Source organism: Tyto alba, unplaced genomic scaffold, assembly GCF_018691265.1.
Source record: "Tyto alba isolate M040663 unplaced genomic scaffold, T.alba_DEE_v4.0 Super-Scaffold_40, whole genome shotgun sequence".
NCBI classification, from domain to species: Eukaryota; Metazoa; Chordata; class Aves; order Strigiformes; family Tytonidae; genus Tyto; species Tyto alba.
The window spans coordinates 33,303,650-33,310,613 of record NW_024881316.1 but is presented as its reverse complement, the minus strand read 5'-3'; the positions used below and the strand labels follow the sequence as shown (position 1 = coordinate 33,310,613).

Genomic DNA, 6,964 nt, shown 5'->3' with positions numbered 1-6,964 from the left:
CTGCTGTCTGATGATCAGAGTGAGGATCCCTTGATTTGATACAATGGCAGTGTTATGTATTAGTAGCATGAACAGGAAGCAGCTGGCGTCCTGTTCAGAAAACAATCTCAGTTTTTATTGCAGAGAACAATATTGAAAAACAGTGTGTGTGTGTGAGGGGCCTAATCCTTAAAAATGCGGGAGTTTGGATACTGTCCCTTTTCATTGACTAGTCACTTCTGGACTAAATCTAGATTCATCTCTTTTCACAGAAAGCTCTTCTGGTGTCAGTCCTTTGGAATACAGAGAAAACCGGCTAGAGCCCCAGAATGGCTATCTTGCACCTGCCTGCTGCCTCTCCTTCTCTTCCAGCTGGTGAGTATGCTCAGTTGTGGAGTGCTATTCCCTTTCTCTTATTCATGAAGAGATGGCACATCTTTTTGGATCAACATCGCTGAAACATTTCTTTATCTTGGATGCTATGAAAAAAAGCCAGCTGTTAGGGATGGTTACTGTGTTGTAGAAGCTTAGCTCCATTATTAACTCAAACTACTGTAAAAATATAGGATGGATTTCTTAATAACTGAGAGTAATACCAGCCTATAAGTGAATTTGAATGTGTCTGCAAAGCTGGTGAAAATAATGTGTATTTAATACCTTTTTCTGAGGATTTTGGAATGTGCAGTAAATATCATCGTGTCTCTGTAGGACAAATAGGTGTAGTGCCTGGACAGGGTTGCTGGATCATAAAGGTTCCTCATGTGTAGTTCAGCCATCTGAAATGTAGTCATTCTAGTCTAGTCTTATCACTTTAAGCCCTTTTTATAGGCAAACACCTTGCAATCTGGGGGGATGTTTCACCTCAACCATCTCAAAAGTTGTCCCAGGTTGAGAGGAAAAAAGCTTTCCACTGCCCAGAAATGGAGCTCAGGGACACTTCATCAACCCATGTTTGGTCTTTAAATCTGGGTGACATGGAGTGGCTTGTTGAATGAGTCCTGTCAAGTTAAGAAAACCAGCAGTAAATGACGTGAGGGCAGGCAAAGCTGTTTAGTAACTGAGGCTGTCCCGTGGCTGCTAGGAGGTTGAATTTTAATCTCACTTTTAACACTGTTGTCTATTTGACCCGAGACAGGGTCACTTTTCACCATTAAGTCTTTTTCACCTCTCTTCCTCCTCCCATACTTTGCCTGTCTTGAGTATTGAACATTTATTTCATGTGGGAGACAGTCCCCTTTTCCTCCTAATGAAGACTGAATCCCAGTGTCTTACTCATAGTAGAAAATGTGAGCCATCTGGTTAAGATATCATGCTAAAAATGCTCTTAAGTCATTGCTGTTTCAATTGCATAAGTGGCTTAATCAGTGGAGGAGGATGAGAAGCCACTTGTCATGTTTCTTAGAGCCGTGCTCTAACCACTGGGCTAAACCATGATTTACTCACTAGATTGATGAACAACCAACTATTGTGAAACACCACAAGGAACAGGTTGAGGAAGCTAGTACTCAAGTTGATTTGACATTCTGTTGTTAAGACATTTGCTTGAAAAATGCAAGAACCACATTCAGGTCATGTTATGACTGGTTCAGAACAGTTCCTGAAGCCAAGGCAGTCTACAGGCTCAGTAGCCATTAGGCTACTGGGCTATTTTCATGTCAACTCAACGAATATTATAATAACAGTAAAGAGTGGCTGAATACTCTGAATGCCTAGTTCAATGTCTAAGGCATTCTCTTTGGAGAAAAATGGTTTGGGTTCAAATAGTGTTTAGTAAAGGACAGAACTGAACCAGCCTCATGTGTCTGGGCAGAGCTGTAATTACTGGAAGAGAGTACAAAACCAGAGTAATAGATAGCAGCATTATCAGCATCTAGCTCTCAAACCCTTATTCCACTTCTTCAGTGCAAATCCAGAAATAATTTGGGATTACTGAAATTATACTTATTGTCAAATGCTGTATATTATTTCACCTGAACTTGATTTGTCATGGAATCAGCCCACAGTGCCTACTGAGTTGCTAGTACTGAACACTTTAGTAGGCAATGTGTGAAAATACAGGAAACAAAAAATTAGAAAATATGCACCCTATATTGCATCCTTGGCTCTGTTGTCTTCAGTGGAACATGCTGGATTATCCAAGATCTTCATTCCTTTATTTCCTATTTTTCTCCTTCTCTAATGAAGAGAACCTCTTTATCATATAACCTCAGCCATTTTGGCAGACCCATAATTGCACTATTCTCTACAGTGAAAATTGCTAATAATCTGTAAATGAAAAGGCACCATCTCCAAATTTTTCTTCTTTCCCTCCAACAAATGTAGTTAAAGTAACTGTTTTTTTGGAACCCTTCCCCCTCACCTGAGTGGAAGCATAGGAAAGGAAATCTGTTTAATCTTCATTCTCATGCTTTCCTGATTTACCTGGCTGCTCTTGGGAATTTAAAGGAAAACAGTTCAATAATGCAGAGGAAAATTACAACCTAAGTTTTATGCAATGTTTTAGGGTAAATGAGATTCCACTGTTATTATCCCTCACCATTGTCTCTCTTCAGCTTCTGTCTGCCATATGAAGAAATGTGCTCTCTTACTAGCAAGGTATTTGTGGTAGAATATGGATTTAATAACAAGGTAAGTTTTATTTCTGACCTAATAACTAACGTTAGTTGAATGATATTCAGGCCAGATCTACTAACAACAGTATATCCTTTGTTTTTAACAATATTGCACTCTCTATAAAGAAAGAAAATATCTCCATAACAAACAAAAAATCCCAGCAGGCCAACCAACCAAATAAAAACTGAGGGCCCTGAGTCTAGTATAAGCCTCATAAATGGTTCTTCATGATTTTTTTTCTTATTGAGAAAGGTTAGGACAATAGTTTCCCTTCAGAAAATGTTTGCCATCAAAGAATATGAGCTACTCCGTTATTTCCTTGTTTGAAACCACAATTCATGATGTCCAATATGATTTTGCTGGGCCTTTTAAATGATTGCAGGTTACAAGCTATCAATAATGTACATCCTTGTAAAAGGCACAGACCCACTTTAGCTTCTTTTGCACATCAACATGAGGTTTCTCACTGTCTTGAGCCTGAGTAAGCATTTACAATAGAGTCATGCTAGAGTGGCAGCAATATGCTGTGCTTGGTGGAAATATGCCTATGGAGCTAAATCATTCTTTTAACAGGTGAAAGTGAATTCTGTAGTATAAACACAAAAGAACATGAGCTTCACAGAGATGATAAACCATAAGCTCAGAGGCTGGTGGAACCTAGCCTTCAGCTGTCATAAAAAGGAAAGAATTACTGTCTTGAAATTGGCATAAAGAGCTGAAGTGAATATGAGGCAGAGGAAGATTAGAAGAGTGTGGAAGTGGGAATTACCTTACTATTGTGACAGTAATTTACCTGCAGTGCAGGTGTCCTAGGAAAATAGAATGTCAGAGCCCTATGGGAAGCTGCACATATCTAAGAGGGCAAAGTAGGGTGTCTGCTTGAGGCAGGAGTGGGACAAACTATGGTCTGCCTTTATCTTACCCCTTGGCTTTCAGCTGAAATGCTTTCTGCTCCAGAAGCCCCTTATTTTAGGAGGCTTAGTGTTTTCTTGTGTCTTTATCTGGCCGGTTGTGGAGATGACACAGACTTTTATGTCCAGTCTACTGCAGAGAAACTGGGAACAGAATAGGTGACACTGTAGCCAAGAGGAGGAAAACAGTACAGCAGACAAAGAACAGCCAATACATATCAGGAATTTGAAGAAACCAAATTTTTCCATTACCATGGTAATCATATTCGTTAACACAAATTTCAACACCATAGTCTTTCCTATTTAATAGCTAAGAATGGAATGTAGGATATAAAGGGTAGTGAACTGGATAATGGAGAGCAGATCTCAATGCAAAGAGTAAATGCAATCAGAGATTTGTGTGCATATAGATCTTCCTCAAATAGAATACAACCTTGTTAGCATGGAGAAGTTTCCTCAGTGCTATTATCCTTATGAATACAAAGAGTTAGTCAGACTGTTATTTTGTTATGTGCTTGACTAGCTCTTGATCTTTCCAAAACAACAGAACCATGATCTAGGCCCCAGAATCAGTCAGGAAGAGTGGTTTGAAGACTTGTGGAGGTGTGTAAATACTAAACTGTTTCAAATGGCAGAGAAATGATTCCATTTTTATAAAAGCAATGTGGCTGCTATTATTATCATTTGTATAACAGTCCTGCAGTTTCTTCACAATTTGTACAGATGTGTTCAATTTCAGTCATTTGCCCTGTCAGTTTTTCTGATGCATGGTACATCATTTTCTTTAAGATGCCTAAGTGGTGGTGATTAGTGGTGTGTGATGAATGAACAAGGAAACTTTACTTTAAAAGGAAAAATTCTATGTGTTCTATATGTGAAAGTAAAACATAGACTCTCCATTATAAATTACATGTTACTGTAGTTCCTGCTTCATGTTATGTTGAAGCACCACAGCCCAAACAACGTTCAACATGTGTGATGACCATAAGATATTAAAGTAGAAGCAGAGGGCCATATATCAGAGTGTCAACATCAGTAACACCCAGTCAGTTAATCTCTAGCAGCCTCAGGTACAAGTTAGATTACTCTGTAAGTATGTGTGCAGTCTCTCTCTTTTAGCAGGAATTTGATGTAAGTATGAACTTTCTGATGTAAAATCAGAAAACAAGAACTGTACATTAAAAGCATTAGCAATAATGCTGGAATGCTTTAGCTCATTTGGTTTGCTGAGTTTAAAGTGATGGCTGTTGAAATGTTTAGCTCTGCCATTTCCTAGTGTCTCTGCAAAGGAAGAGTAAACCATGATATGGTTTTCATGTCCTTCAAGATGCAAGGACCTGGCTGTGAAGAGCAGCTGATCACTGATCTACTCACACTAGAATATCAGAAGGTTAGAGGGAATTTGGCATTAGCTTCTCAGCTGGTACAACGGAGTTTAAGTGACTGCTAGATACACGTGCTTAGCAATTCCTCATTTCCATTTTGAAAGGTCTCCTATAGTAACAAGTGCTGTGAGAACAACTATGGCTTGTAGATCATTTTGGTGGTGATGTAGTTGTAGGTTAACATGATGAAATATTTCTACATTGTGCCCATGGAACTGCAAGAGTGACCCATAGCATGGATAAATAAATAAAGAGAGAAGCCAAGCTTTGACAGGCTATATCCAGTAATGAAAGGTGAATAAAATCCATCAAGAATTCTGAAGGAATTGTATTCCTTTCCTTGGCTTGCTTCACCTAGCTTTCCTTTCCTTTTCACCAGGAAACAGAGGATGGAATCACAAGATCTAGATTGGAATCACAAAATCTGAGGAAAAGATGTATCTGTATGCATAGTGCCAGACTAAAATCTATTCTATTAAACAAGATAGGCTCAGAAATTGAGAGAAGATGACTCCTAGTTCTCCCAGGAGGTTTCAATGTCTTGAGATAAATGGAAAAGCATCCCAGGACATATAAGCAGCCAGCTTGGTGCTCCCTAAACAAAGAAAAAAATCTAACATTGATTGTCCCTGGATGAAGTTGGTGGGAAATAAAGCAATATGACCTACTATTACCTAGGTGGCTGCTTCCTCTGACATAGCTGTTTCCAGAATGTAAATGATGAGGAACAAATGTCACCAGTCCCATGTCCAGTAGATCAGTAGTTTTGTATTCACCAATGACCAGTGGTGTCAATGAATGAAGTCATGGGAGGTGGTCTGCAGATGAAATCTGGAAATATATTTAGAATTATTTTCAGAATTACCTTCAAGTAGAAGTTAGATTATAGGATTGCATACTAATTTTGATTAATCTGAATGACAGCAATGATCCATTGCCCCTAAATGTTTGGGAACCACCTGCTGGAAGGCAGTATGTCTCAGAGAAGTGTTCTTGTTCGCATCTAGAAAATGACTGAGATAGTTAAGAGTTTGTGCTGGTTTGGGTTAAAGAGCTCATGAGTGGCCCAGAAATTGGAAGAAGGGAAGGCTCTGTATCAAGATTACTGGTTGTGTAAGTAAAGCAAAAGAGAGTCAGAAATATGGCAAATGAGGATGAAATCCACTGTTTGAGGGACTGAATACTACTAATAATACTATGTCATCTTGGAAAAATTATGTCACCTTTGGAATCCAGGCATTAGTCAGCTTTTCTGGCACTGCCATATCATTTCAGTCACATTAATTTTTGGGAATGGGCTAGATTTATGGCATCAGCATCCATTTTATAGAACAACTAGCAGAATACTCATGTCACTTCATTTTCTCCTTTTCTTTCTCAGAAATGTCAACATTTCCCTGGATGAAGTTGTTTATGCGTGATGAAACTTGTTCAGTATTCTTGTATCTCTTCTTTGTGCTTGAGACAGAAGCCACTGTGAAGCTCCACTGAAACAGTAGACACATGTGTGGACTTAGATGTACTGGAGAACACTCACAATTACATCTACCTGGGCTTCACTGTTGAGAACAGAGACGTCCACCAGAAAGAAAGAAATGACACTGCACAAAAAAACCCCAACTTTCTTGTCTTCTCTTTTAAAAGGGTAGATGATAGATAGAAATCAAGTTGGTATGCAGTTCCTCCAACAGCTTTATTAATATGCTTTTTTTGTTCTCGTAACCATGAAGAAAAGTTAAACAACCAAGAGACGAAGGTTTTCACTATAGTAACCATGAAGAAAAGTTAAACAACCAAGAGATGAAGGTTTTCACTATAGCAGTGAATAGAGATTGTGTGCCTTTTTCCTTCAGCCTTTTAAAACTATCAATAGCTTTTCTAAAAATAAGAAAAAATAAATTTAATACATTCAATGTTTGTGATAAGCCAAGTTTAGGTTTAAAATGTTAAAGTATTTCCTTGCAATTAGAGGTAATAAAAAGTATGTAGAATGGCAAAACTACCATGCACACCACTTTAGTCTAGCTTCATGAAAGATGTTTGCCTTGCTAAACACTTAACTATATTGACAGTGGA

General features: G+C 38.4%; 1 long non-coding RNA gene across 1 annotated transcript; it reads left to right on the top strand.

The window, feature by feature from the left end:
• Positions 1 to 265: 265 nt before the first annotated feature.
• On the top strand, positions 266 to 6,596 carry LOC116965667. Its single transcript, XR_004409532.2, has 3 exons — positions 266 to 354; positions 2,532 to 2,607; positions 6,270 to 6,596. It is a non-coding gene; the product is annotated as an uncharacterized LOC116965667 (long non-coding RNA).
• Positions 6,597 to 6,964: the final 368 nt, after the last annotated feature.